Source organism: Aegilops tauschii, chromosome 2, assembly GCF_002575655.3.
Source record: "Aegilops tauschii subsp. strangulata cultivar AL8/78 chromosome 2, Aet v6.0, whole genome shotgun sequence".
Lineage (NCBI taxonomy): Eukaryota > Viridiplantae > Streptophyta > Magnoliopsida > Poales > Poaceae > Aegilops > Aegilops tauschii.
Window position 1 is genome coordinate 253,330,980 of NC_053036.3, and position 14,323 is coordinate 253,345,302.

Below are 14,323 nucleotides of genomic sequence, written 5' to 3' on the forward strand. Positions count from 1 at the left end.
TATAATTAGCAAAAGCATCAAGGTTTCCCCCATTGTTACTACTATCCTTTTCAATAATAACCTCCCCGATTTCAGACATGGTGGCAACTGGCAAACGAGCAAGCAAAAGAAAATGAATCGAGGAGGGGTGAAAAAGGCGAATCTTTTGGAAAATCGTTTTAAAAGTGGGGGAGAAGAAAACGAGAGGCGAATGGCAAATAATGTAATGCAAGGGATGAGAGTTTATGATGGGTACTTGCTATGTCTTGACTTAGCGTAGATCTCCTCGGCTACGGCGCTAGAAATTCTTCCTGCTACCTCTTGAGCTTGCGTTGGTTTTTTCCCTTGAAAAGGAAAGGGTGATGCAGCAAAGTAGAGTAAGTATTTCCCTCAGTTTTTGAGAACCAAGGTATCAATCCAGTAGGAGACAACGCGCAAGCCACCAAATACCTACACAAACAAACACCAACTTGCACCCGACGCGACAAAGGGGTTGTCAATCCCATCATGGTTATTTGCAAAGTGAGATCTGATAGAGATGATAAATGATAAAGTAATATTTTTGGTATATGGAACGGAAAGTAAAGATTGCAAAATAAAGTAAATTGGAAACTAAAATTGTGAATCGGAAACTCTTATGATGGAAAATAGACCCAGGGGCCATAGGTTTCACTAGAGGCTTCTCTCAAGATAGGAATTATCACGGTGGGTGAACAAATTACTGCAGAGCAACTGATAGAAAAGCGCAAAGTTATGACAATATCTAAGGCAATGATAATTAATATAGGCATCACGTCCGTGTCAAGAAGACTGAAACGATTATGCATCTAGTACTATTACTCCACATCGACCGATATCTAGCATGCATCTAGAGTATTAAGTTCATAAAGAACGGAGTAACGCATTAAGCAAGATGACATGATGTAGAGGAATTAACTCAAGCATTATGACGAAAACCCCATCTTTTTATTCTCAATGGCAACAATACAATATGTGCCTTGCTGGCCCTACAGTCACTGGGAAAGGACACCGCATGATTGAACCCAAAGCTAAGCACTTCTCCCATTGCAAGAAAAACCAATCTAGTTCGCCAAACCAAATTGATAGTTCGAAGAGACTTGCAAAGATATCAAATCATGCATGTAAGAACTTAGAGAAGATTCAAATAATATTCATAGATAGCTGATTAAATCCATAATTTATCGGATCTCAGCAAACACACCGCAAAAGAGTATTACATTGAATAGATCTCCAGGAACATTGAGGAGAACTTTGTATTGAGAATCAAAGAGAGAGAACAAGCCATATAGCTACTAGCTATGGACTCGTAGGTCTGTGGTAAACTACTCATGCTTCATCGGAGAGGTAATGTTGTTGATGTAGAAGCCCTCCATGATCGAATCCCCCTCCAGAAGGATGCCGGAGAAGGCCCCAAGATGGGATCTCACGGGTACAGAAGGTTGCGGCGGTGGAAAAGTTGTTTGATGGCTCCCCTTGATGGTTTTGGGGTATAAGAGTATATATAAGAGGAAGATCTAGGTCAGTGGGTCACCGAGGGGCCCACAAGGTCGGGGGCGCGCCCTACCCCCCTGGTCGCGCCCTCCACTCTTTATGGCCGCCTCGTGTCTCTTCTGACTTGCACTCTAAGTCTCCTGGGTGTCTTTTGGTCCAAGGAAAATCACCGCGAAAGTTTTATTCCGTTTGGTATTCCTCTTCTGCGAAACTCTAAAACAAGGGGAAAAACAGAAACTGACACTGGGCTCTAGGTTAATAGGTTAGTCCCAAAAATCATATAAAATAGCATATTAATAAATATAAAACATCCAAAACAGATAATATAATAGCATGGAACAATCAAAAATTATAGATACGTCGGAGACGTATCAGGGGTGTCCGCTTGGTTAGCCCACACTGTAGCCACGCTCCTCCGGGATTTGTGGGAGCAGGTGGCTCTGTAGCCACGCCTCGTCTGCTAGGAGCTAGCCTCCCCCAAAGCCGCCTTCTGAGAGGGCGCCATCTTCTAGAAGCCGGCTACTTGGGCCCAGCCGGCCCAAGGAGCCGACTGCGTGTCCAGAAGGCGTGAGGGGCTTTGCTAGCCCCGCTGTCTTCAAATGCTAAGGGATGTGAATGAAGCTACCCATGGTCAATCCCTCCGACAATAGTCCCCGAAGCTGGTGAGGCGCCGCGGATCAAGCCGGAGTGCCTCAGCAGTTTCCTCCTCTGAGAGATCAAGCCGGATCTGGTGAGACTAGGAGAAGCCGTCTGACAGGAGCCGGCCGAGGCAGGGCCGACCGCCGGGTGAATTTGAATCGCCATGGCGGGCCTTGGGTTGACGCCCCCGGGTGGCGCGCCTGGCGCCCGTTTGCTCGCTGGCCACGCATCACCAGCAGGCCAGGCCGGCCTGCCAGCCCATGCGCTCGACGGGACGTCTCCGCAGGCCCGGCCCACCACTACAAGGCCTCGGCACGCCCGCGAATCCACTATGGCCGAGGTGGGCGGTTTCCCTTCCGGGGTGGAGTAAATACATGCCATCGGGGCGCGGGATTCGCGGGGATGTGCGGGGCATGGGCGTAGTTAATCCCACGCCCCCCACGATGTGCCGCCTCGGCTTCGCCGTTGCCGCCAAATAAGTAGGAGGGAGGGGCGCAGCCAAACACACGCGCCACCCTCCACTCTCTTCTCCTTCTTCTTCCCGCTCTTTGCTGCCGCTGCGCCACCCGCCACCAGAGAGCTGCCGCAACTCGTCGTCGCCCAGTTTCGCCGCGCCTCCTCAGATTCGCCGTCACCCGACCTTCTTGCGCCGCTGCCAAACCACCACGAGCCATGGCGCGAGGCGAGTGGGACGGCTCAAATGTCCACGACGGACACATCGAGTTCCTCCACGCGACGCGGTGGATTCCCAATGAGGCATGCGCGGGGACGCGCCTTCGTCCTGCGCGGGAGATCTCACCGGCTCCGCAGGCCGGCGAGTACCTCATCTTCCACAGCCACTTCATCCGTCGCTTCGGCTTGCCGTCGAGCGGCTTCTTCTGCGAGTTCCTCCACTTCTACCGCCTTCAACCGCACCACCTCATGCCCACCACGGTGGTCCTCCTCTCTACCGTCATCACTTTCTGCGAAGGCTACCTCGGCGTCCTGCCCACACTCGACTTGTGGGGCGGGTTCTTCTACCTTAAGATTGGCACCGCGGCCAAGGGCGAGTCGGCCCAGTGCGGCGCTTGCATCCCCGTGCAGCGCACTGGTGCCGGGACCCGAGTTCCCCTCGTCGTCTTGGATGAGTAAGCGAAGTTGTGGCAGAAGTCATACTTCTATGTCCGCAACCTCCACCCGACCCACGACTACGTCAACCTGCTGACCTATGCACCTGGCCCGCCTGCTGAACTACGGAACAATTGGGGGCAGCAGCCCAAACCGTTGCCGGCTGCCGTCACCAAAGTCCTCAACCGGCTTCAGGAGATGACGGACTCGAAGGGCCTCTAGCCGGCGGACCTGCTGGCCGCCGTCGTCTACTGCCGAGTCTCGCCCCTCCAATTCCAGCCGCATCCGACCTGCAACATGAGCGGCCACCGGAACCCGTGCCGGATGTCGACGAAGGAGCTGCCGACTGTTGCGGTGGTCCGACACGTCAATTACTTCTCAATAGCCAGCTTAGCGAAACTGACATGAGCTTCGGCAAGCCACCGTACAGCCATGCCACCCCGCGCCTGCGGTTAGTATCTGGTCCCCTTTCTTTGCTCATGTTGTGCTCTTCATCCGCCCTAACCACCCGAACACTGCGCAGCGCTTCGCTGGCCAGGCAGCAGCCGCCGCGCCGACTCCTGGCCAACCGGGAGGTGAGCGATGTGGGCGACCCCAAGCTGGGGGCAGCCGCGTTGGAGGAAGACAACACCGCCAGGGGAGGCGGCGCTGGAGCGGGCGGAGCCACAGGAGGCGGCGCAGGAAGCACGTCCGGGACTGGCCGGACGACGCTGAGGACGGTGAAGGGCAACGCCGCCCCGAAGGCACCGACAGGACAAGTGCCGGCTCCTCGACGGTGCGGCTGACAAGCAGGGCGCCGACTTGAGCACCCGGCGCGTCTAAGCGATGCGCCGAGGTGGGGATGTTCAGCAGGTGCCGAGGCCGCGAGCTCGCAGGTGGCCGACACCGAGGCCACGAGCTCCGCTCCGCCTAGTTTGACGCCAAGAGCCGGTCCAGCCACCCTGAACCTTGCGGTGCAAGACGACCTTGACAAGTTCCACACCCACCCCGCCACCCTCCCGCAGGCGAGGAACGAGATGGCAGCGATGCAGACAACTGTCCGGGTATGCACTTGAGTTTTCTTTTTTGCTTTTGCGATTTTCAGTGGGGGCACGCCAGCGCACCCACTGGGTATAGCCCCCGAGTTCCAAGCAGGTTGTTGAGCAGACGGCTTGGAACTTCAAGGCGTGTTTCTGAATGTTGAAGTGTTGCTCTTGCTGCGGGACTACCACCACCTACGCGTGGCCGCCTAAACCTCCTAGAACCAGCAGCTTGCCAATCGGGCAGCTGAGTTGAACAAGAGCCGCGGTATGTATGATGTCTTCCAGTGGGGGCGCGCAAGCGCGCCCACTGGGTGTAGCCCTCGAGATTCGGGCCGACTGCTGAGCAGTTGGGCCGGATCTTCCGGTGACTTCTTGTTTTTGTCGATGTTGATGATTCTTCCTTATTTTTGTAGTGGCCGCCGCCCAACTGCGGATGCGCATGTGCGAGCTCGAGAACTAGCTTCAGGCCAAAGAGTTGGAGCGTAGCCAGGCGGTCACGGAGCGCAACCAGCTTGAGAAGGAGATGGCGGACCAGCCGACCCGGCATGCGAACAAGGTCCGGCAGATTGAGGACGCGGAGGAGAGCCTCAAGCCCGAGTTCGAATCCCAGCGCTCGGGCTGGGTCGACTAGGAGAAGTACGTGTCGGACGGCTACTTGGTGATTGAGGATATGCTCGAAGGTAGATATTTTCTTCCTTCATTACTTAGTCGACGGCAGCTGTAGGAGGACGGCTTATATATCTTCCATCTTCTTTTGAACAGAGTATCTCCCAGTCGCTCATTTGCCATCTGCCAGGAAATCGAGGCGCGGCGCGATTAGCGGAGGAAGACGAGCGCAGATATTCTGCCGAACCAGCCCTGGACTCTAGGCGAGCAGCTCTTGTCCATTCGGATGCGCGTTGAGCCAGCGCGCCGCCTGCTCCGCCGACTTCAGCGCGCTGGGTCGCAGGTCCTGGAGGGGCTCTAGCCAAATGTGCAGGTGCCCCGGACTCCGAGTCGGACCGCCGACTGGTTGGAGGTGGCAGCCGAGCAGCTCGAAGCCTGGAAGGGTGCCGCGACACGGGCAGGTGTCAGGGCGACGCTGGAATTCGTTAAGGCATGGTACCCAGACATGAGCTTGGGTCAGTTGGCAACCTTTCGCCAGGAGGCAGTGCCGGATCTGGAGCCGGAACGTGAGGAGATCGTTAAACGCGCGGCGGCCCATGCCTACTACGCTGATGTCAGCGTCTTCGTCCCGGAGCGGGGCGACAACGGCACTGAGGTGCCACCATCCTGGTTTGGGTTGAACCCGGAGGATGGAGATGACTCAACGGAGGAGATCGCCTCCAGCGACGAAGGCGAGGAGGATGGCGAGGGCGGGAAAGACGATGACGACGCCCCAGATGATGGAGCAACCAGCCAGACCCAGCCCGATCCGGCTTCAGCCAGCGGGCAGCCGAAGACTACATCAACCGCCGCTGCCGACAAAACCGCAACCAGCAAGCCGAACACCCCGCCTGCCGGCGCTACAGCCAACGCCGACCCGTCCGAGCTACCTTCCATACCTCTGGCGTAGTTTTCTTTTAAGCTTTTCTGTCTTGTGCTCAAACGAACAAGTTAATCATGCGAAGTGCCACCCACTCGGGTGTATTTCAAACTCTGTCGAATGCTGGCCTTGGGCCTTTTGCAATGTAAATAATTTTATTTCCCACATGCTTGTGTGTTTTGCCGAGTTCTGGCTCGGTTTCGCCTTTGCTCTATTTGGCCTTTTCTCTTGCCGTTTTCCTTTGGCCGCCGTTCTCCCAGCCGTACAGCCGCGATGTGGTCTGTGGCTGGGTCAGGGACTTGGCCGTTTAGAATAGGCAAGTTATTTCAGCTGCCTAGAGCATAGCTAGTCGAGCGAGAAGCCGGCCAGCCGGCTGCTGAGCAACTGGACAAGTGAGGCGAGCAGCCAGCTTGGCCTGTGTTGGCGTTCTCCCTTCGTCATTTTTTCGTGTGGACAGCATTTCCGGCCTTTAGCTCTTGCCAGCCAGACAGTCGCGCTGCGAGCTATAGCTGAGGCGAAGTTCGTGCCATTGTCGGTGATGATGATGTGCGGGATGTCGTACCGAACCGTGATATCCGCGATGGATGTGATGGCAGTCGGACCATTCAGGTTCTTGATAGGCCTCGCCTCAATCCACTTCGTGAACTTGTTCACTGCAACCAGCAGATGGGTCATGCCGCCGCATGTTGTCTTGAACGGGCCCACCATGTCCAATCCCCATATGGCAAATGGACAGCTGAGGGGAATGGTCTTGAGTGCAGAGGCCGGTAGGTGCTTCTTGGAGCAGAAGCGTTGACACCCCTTGCACTTGCGGACAAGCTCCTTGGCGTCGTCCAAAGTAGTAGGCCAGAAGAAACCATGGCGGAAGGCTTTGGCAACGAGGGCTCTGGAGGCGGCGTGGTGGCCACATTCGCCTTGATGAATATCCCTGAGGATTTCTATGCCCTTCTCCAGCTCTACGCAGAGCTGGAAAATGCCAGTCACGCTGTGCCTGACAAGCTCTCTGTTGACGATTGTGTATGCTGCCGCCTGGTGTTGCACCTGTCGGGCCAAGATCTCGTCGGCTGGTAGCTCTTGGCTCACCAGAAAGTTGAGGATGGGCTGAGCCCAGGATGGATCTTCTACCACCGTCATGACAGCAACTGGTACCAGGGTGTCCGGGTTGGGAGGCGGCGGGTCAGAGCCGACTGATGCTTGCTGCATTGTTGAAGACCCCGGACCGACTGCAGCAGCCCCCGGGACGGGTTCTGAAGTTCCCGAGCCGGGTGTGAGTGCTGCAGCCCCGGGCTGCCTGTAGAAGTCCCCGAGCCGGATTAGACTGCTCCAGGATCAGCTGGCACGAAAATGGATTCTGATTCCGGCGAAGGCTTGATAGACGGCTTGCGCGGGCACTTGAGTGAGACGCCGGCTGGTATGGCTTGCCCCGTGGAGCCAACCCGTGCCAGGGCGCCGGCTTGGTCGTTGTCGGCTCGTGGCACATGGAGGAACTCGCACCCGTCAAAGTGTGTGTTGATCTGCAGGACGAGGAAGCGATAGCTTGCCATGTTGGCGTCCTTGGCATCCTAGTCGCTAGAAGACTGTTGGACCACCAAGTCCGAGTCGTCGTAGCACAAAATCCGGCGAATGCCGATCTCCTTGGCCAGCCGAAGCCCGTGGACGAGTGTCTCTACTCGGCCACGTTGTTGGAGGCGGCAAAGTGGATCTGCAACCTGTACTTGAGCTTGTCGCCTTTGGGAGAGGTGAGGACGATGTCGGCTCCCAGACCGGCGCGCATCTTCGAGCCATCAAAGTGCATCCGGCAATGAGTGGAATCTAGCGCTGGCGGCAGGTATTGGGTCTCGGCCCAATCGAACAGGAAGTCGGCCAGTGCTTGGGACTTGATGGCGGTGCGGGGCTGGTAGAGGATGGTGTGGGGAGCCAGCTCGGTGGCCCACTTAGCCACCCGACCTGAGGCATCTCTGCTACCCATTATCTCGGCAAGGGGAGCAGTGCAGACGACCGTGATGGTGTGCTCTTGGAAGTACTGCTTCAGCTTCTTGGCGGCAAAGTACACGCCGTAGCACATCTTCTGGTAGTGGGGGTAGTTCTGCTTGGAGGCGGATAACACCTTGCTCAGGTAGTAGACCAGCCTCTGGACCGGCTGGGCCTTGCCATCTTCTGGGCGCTTGACAATGATCACGGTGCTGACAACCCGGCTGGTAGCGGCAATTTAGAGGAACATGGGCTCTTTGGCAGTCGGGGCGGCCAGAACAGGCGGCGTGGACAGCATCCGCTTGAGCTGGAGGAAGGCCTCGTCCTCCTGGTCGGTCCACACAAAGAAGGTGGTCTTCTTCATCAGCTGGTAAAGTGGGAGGGCCTTCTCGCCCAGCAGACTGATGAACCGGCTGAGAGATGTTAAGCACCCTGTGAACTTCTGGACGTCCCGCAGCTAGTTCAGCTTCTTCATCCGCTCAATGGCCTTGATATTTATCGGGTTGCACTTGATCCCACGCTCAGAAACAAGGAAACCGAGGAGTTGGCTGGCTAGTACTCCGAAGACACACTTCTCCGGGTTGAGCTTGATCTGAAAGCAGCGCAGGTTGGCGAAGGTCTCCTTGAGATCCTCCAAAAGGGTGCCATGCTTCTCCATCTTCACCACAATATCATCAACATAGACGTGGGCGTTTCTACCGAGTTGCTTCAGGAGGCACTTCTGCATACGACGCTGAAAGGTGGCGTCGGCATTCCTGAAAGTGCATTATATCGACTAGAGGGGGGTGAATAGGCGATTTTTATGAATTCTTCACTGAGGAATTTTAGGGTGAGGAAATTCCTAAGTAAAGAACTACGTGCAGCGGAATAAGTACTCAGATGTAAACATAACAGAACAAAAGCATGGTCATCATGATGAAATGAAAACAAGTACAGAGTACAGAAAGCGTAAACACAGGATAAAACAGGATGAAGACAAACAGACTGAAGAAATTGAACTGAGGAAATTGAGAAAGTCTTCAGTTAATGTCTTCAAACAGATATGAACAAGCACACAACAATGGTAGTGAGGAAATGAAAGAGTTGAAGAAATAGAACCAGTAGGCTTGGTGAAGACAATGATTTGGTAGACCAGTTCCAACTGTTGTGGCAGTTGTACGTCTGGTTGGAGCGGCTAGGTATTTAAACCTGAGGACACACAGTCCTCATTGTATTCTCCTTGAGCTAAGGTCACACAGACCTCGCCCAATCACTCGTGGTAAGTCTTCAGGTGACTTCCAAACCTTCACAAACTCGGTCACTCGGCGATCCACAATTTCCTCTTGGATGCTCTAGACCATGACGCCTAACCGTCTGGAAGATGCACAGTCTTCAAAGGTAACAAGCGTCGGATCCACGCAGGATCAATCTCTTCAGTGATGCTCAATCACTTTGGGTTTTTAGGTGTTTGGGTTTGGGTTTCCTCACTGGATGATTTTCGCTCAAAGTCCTCGGAGCATGGTATGCTCTCAAATGACAAGTGTCAGTTTCTCTCGGAGCAGCCAACCAGCTAGTCATTGTAGGGGGCGGCTATTTATAGCCTAGGGAGCAGCCTGACATGATAAGACATAAATGCCCTTCAATGATATGACCGTTAGGTGGGTAGATATTTTGGGACAGCTGGCGCGTAGCTCAGCAACGGTTGGATATTTGAGGCTCAAATTCCTCAAGGCTATCATGTTCCTCACTTGTAGGCAATCCGCACTGGCGAATTCCTAACTCCTCGGTCAGAACAAATTCCTCAGCGACCAGAAGAACTTCGTCTCTGTCACTGAAGAAATTGACTGAAATGTATGAGATTTCCAATGGCTTCACTCGAAGGGATTGGTAGGTGTAGGATTTTGAGTTGAGCATCACATGGAAATTTTTCCTTAGTATTTCCTCGACCCCCTTTAACAGTACGGTGTTTCCTATGACTCAAGAAAGAGAAAATGAAACTATAACAACAAAAGTCTTCACGCTTCACGTTCCTCGAATGAATGCCAAGTCTTCAAGGTCACACCAATTTCTTCACTTTCAATGTCTTCAGAAAGTCTTCAGAAATCCAAAGTCTTCACTCGAAGAAATTCATTTTTAGGGGTCGACTTTCTTTGTTAATATCAAACTCCTCATAGACTTATAGACCTGTGTACACTCATAAACACATTAGTCCCTTAACCTATAAGTCTTCAATACACCGAAATCACTAAGGGGCACTAGATGCACTTACAATTCCTCAAGCCAAACATCATGGTGATGTAGCAGAAGGCGCCGAATGGTGTGATGAACGAGGTCTTCAGTCGTTCAGCCGGGTCCAGCTTGATCTGGTGGTAGCCGGAGTAGGCGTCCAAGAAGGACAGTAGCTCACAGCCGGCCATGGAGTCGATCACCTGATCTATCCGGGGCAAGGTAAAAGGGTCCTTGGGGCAGGCTTTGTTGAGGCTAGTGTAATCGAGACACATGCACTACTTGTTGTTTTTCTTCAAAATTAGGACTAGGTTGGCAAGCCAGTCCACGTAGAATACTTCCATGAAGAAGCCGGCTGCCAGAAGCCGGGCGATTTCTTCACCAACGATGCTTCTCTTCTCTTCTGATAGGCGGCGGAGGGGTTGCTTGACCGGCTTTGCGTCCGATCTCACATGCAGTTTGTACTCGGCATACTCCCTCGGAACACCTGGCATGTCCTTTGGAGACAATGCGAAGATGTCCTGATTCTCACGGAGGAAGTCGACGAGCTCGCTATCCTATTTGCTGTCGAGGTTGGTCCCTATGACAGGGAATCTCTCCGGGTGCGCCGGGTCCAAACTCGGTCAAAGAAGCGCTTCTCTTCAGTGATGATGAGGGACTCGGCCAGCTCGCTACTGGCGGTAGCACAAGTGAGCGACTTCTGGTAGTCGCCGGCAATGGCGATGATGCCCTTGGGACCCGGCATCTTCATCTTCAGGTAGGCGTAATGCGGCACCGCCATGGCCAACGCAGGCTGGCCCAAGAGTGCGTGGTAGGGGCTGTCCAAGTCGACCACCTCGAACCAGATTGGCTCGTGGCGGAAGTGGGTCTTGTCGCCGAACAGGACATCAATCTTTATTTTGCCAATTGAAGAGCAGGAAAGCCTAGGGACGATGCCATGGAACACGGTTCGGCTGGGCTGGAGTTGCTTCTCTTTGATGCCCAGCTTCTCCACGGTGTCGCGGTAGAGGATGTTGATGCTGCTAACGCCGTCTATCAGAATCTGGGAAAAGCGGCAAGCCCGCCTCTCCGTTGAGAAGGTGGATTCCAGCACCATTGCATAAGTAGCCGGCAAGGGCATCACGGCTGGGTGGTCGTCGCGGCTCCAGCTGATGGGCCTCTCGGACCAATGCATAAATTGGGGGACCTCTGACGCGACAGCATTCACCTCACGGTGTTGCTGGCACCGCCTGTGCTTGTCCTCGGCCACACTGGTGAAGACAACGTAGGTGGCGTTGGCGTCGGGGAACTCGTCTTGGAGCATGCCGACTGGGCGGGCCGCTGGCTGCTGAGGTGCCAGAGCTGCTGGGCCAGCCGGAGGAACTTCCATGGGGCATCGAGGGCTTGCTCAAAGGAGAAGGCAGGCAGCCAGGCACCCTTGCTGCCCTTCTGGCGCTTAGGCCGGGTTGCCCGGCCGGCTGCTGATCCTCGATAGTAGCCACTTGCTGGTTATTGGAAGCCGCCTGCTGGGCCTTGCACTTGTTGTCGTTCAGTTGTTGGCGCCGGTTGGCATCACCAGCCGGCGTTCGAGGAGCCTATGGTAGCACCTTCCCGGACGCGTCAACCCAGATCTCCAACTTCATGGAGGAGTCAACAGTGGCGTACTTGTCCGCCACGACCAGTATCTCGTGCAAGGTAGCCGGCTCTTCGCACAGAAGCTTGTGCTTGAGCAGAGTGCCCTCTCTACACCCAGTGGTGAAGTACTCGATGGCCTGCACATCATGCACCCTTTCGCAGGAGTTGCGCAGCTTGGCCCAGCGCGTCAGGTAGTCGCTAGTGGACTCAGTCGAACCCTGAACGCACATGGAGAGCTGGCAAGGCTTGGGGCGCTTGTAGGTGCTGGCGAAGTTGCGGATGAAGACGTCGGCGAAGTCCAACCAGCTGTTGACGTTGTAGGGTTTGAGGATGTTCAGCCATGTCCGGGCCGTGCCCTGGAGCATGAGCGGAACATACTTCACGGCAATGCATGTGTTGCCGTTTGCTATGCTAATTGTCTTGGCGTAGTCGGTCAGCCAGTCCTCCGGCTTCACGGAGCCGGTGTACTTGGGGGTGTCACGAGGGAGCGTGAACCCTTTGGGGAAGGGCTCATCGCAGATGCGGGGGCTGAAGCAGGCTGGGCCTATCTTGTACTTCTCTCCTACTACCAAGGCCCGAGCCAGCCGCTCGATCCGGTGGCAAGCATCATTCTCGCCGACTCCTTCTCGGGGGCCCAGCCGGCCCCCCAAAGTCGGGTGATCAACCGGCGCCGGAGAGGCCCGCCTCTCCCTGCGAGGGGGAAGCGGATGCTCATCCTACTGGTGTCGGCCCTCCGTTCTCAGAGGAACTTGTCGGTTGTTCACAACCGTCAGGCGGGTGTGCCGACTGCGGCTAGAAGCCAGCTCCGGGTCCCACTGGTCGTGGCCTCCGCCGCTTGGGGACCGAGATGTCGCTCCTTGCTCGCGGCGGGGTGGATGGTCTTCAGCCTGCTTGCCGGCTACCACCACGTGGTTGCACGCGTCTTGCTGCGTGTTCGGAGCATTGAGGAGTTCCTAGAGGCCCGTCATCTGGCTGCGCCACTCATCGCCCTCTAGGTTCTCCAACTCTTCTGCGGCCGCCTGGGCGGCGCGCAGGTTCTCCACTGGGGTGTCGTAGACCGGGCGTCCGACTCCCAACATGCTGGCTATAGACGCGGCGCGTTGCCGGATGGCACCGGCTAGGCTGGGCTCAGCCGCAGCGGGCGTGTTGCCCACTACACGATCGATCTCGCGCTGGCTGGCTTCAGCACGGTGCTTCATGGCCACCATCTTGTTGGCGTTGTCGAGGAGCTTGACACGGAACTCCTCCAGTGTCACCCCATCAGCGTTGGCAGCGACGGGAGTGGCTAGGCCTTGGACTGCTGCACAACGGGTCCTGGACAGCCCCGCCGGAGTCCCCGTTTTGGCCAGTAACCATCACCTCCTCGACGAAGTCGGCGTCGGTGTTGTTGGCGATAAGAGGGAGCGGGTCATCAATGACCCCCACGTCGCCGGGGAAGGCATCAGTGGAGGCCGCGTCGGAGAGGGTGAGTTTCTCAAACAGCTCAGTGAGGGAGTCAGCGGCTCGCGCATCGAGGGCGGGCTCATCGAAGAGGCTGAGCTCGCCGAAGAGGTCGACGAGGAAACTCGCGGGGAGGACGGCTCCCTCATCAGGCGATGCGCTGGTGCATGCACGGACGGATGCGTCGGGCTGGCTGATCGGGCTAGACGCGATGTGCTCATCGGAGAGGAAGAGGGTTCCCGTCCAGAACGTGCTTCGGCCGACACTGCGCTAGGCCCCACGGTGGGTGCCAACTGTCGGGGAATTCTCGCGACAGATGCCAGGGGTGGATTATCATCGATGGGGCCAAGAGGACGTCGTCGGGCCCTGGAAGCGGGAATGGGCGAGAGCTCGATCGCACATGGGACTTACCCAGGCTCGGGGCTCTCCGGGGAGATAACACCCCTAGTCCTGCTCTGCGGGGTTTCCGCATGATGACTATGATCAAATGGTGGCTACAAGCTTGCTCCTTGAGTTGTGTTGCTAGAGGAGGAAGAAGGGCAGAGCTGCTACCTTGCTTCCCCTAGCTATGGTGTGTGTGTGGAATGAGGGCTAAACCATTTGCATGGGTGAGCCCTGGGGGGTTTATAGGCCAACCCCCAGGGGTACAATGGTAATACGACCGGGTGTAGGACCCAGACGTCAGTGTCTAAGGTCGCTGGGTTCTCCACTGGCTGCTGGGCCCACTGCCTGGTGGGCCCCGCCGGCTGTCGTGTCACGACCGGTTTTTCAATAAAATATTTATTGAGAGACCAATCCCTTTTACGGACCAGTAAAGAAGATTTCCTTCTCACTGGTAGACAATATCTTGGTCACGGAAGATTTCCTTCTCACTGGTAGACAATATCTTGGTCACGGAAGAAAAATACCAGGAGTACTGAATATAATACAAGGTTGAGCGGGGACTGCTCAACAATTTATTACATGAATGCCGATAAAACATAACGGCGGATAGGGTGGCATAACTACTAACTCACGATAACAACGATGGTGGAAATATCACCGCGAAGTGGGTGATATGACTCCTGAAAACTACAGCTCTTCGAGCGTCGGAGTGAGGCTCGAGGAGACTTATTGCGGGTGGCGGAAACGTATATAATACAAGTGACCAATATCCGGGATCGCACAGGACTGACTGGGACTCCTCTAGGCGTCGGACGCACTATCAAATTCTTCATCCAAGAGATCGCCTTCGTCAACATCTGGCCAAATCAACAAGCCAGGTGAGTACTATGAAAGTACTCGCAAGACAGTTCGGACATAAGATATA

At 55.4% G+C, this 14,323-nt stretch overlaps 1 pseudogene; it reads right to left on the minus strand.

Annotated features, from left to right (window-relative positions):
• Window positions 1–6,129: 6,129 nt before the first annotated feature.
• On the minus strand, window positions 6,130–7,328 carry LOC109751085 (uncharacterized; annotated as a pseudogene).
• Window positions 7,329–14,323: the final 6,995 nt, after the last annotated feature.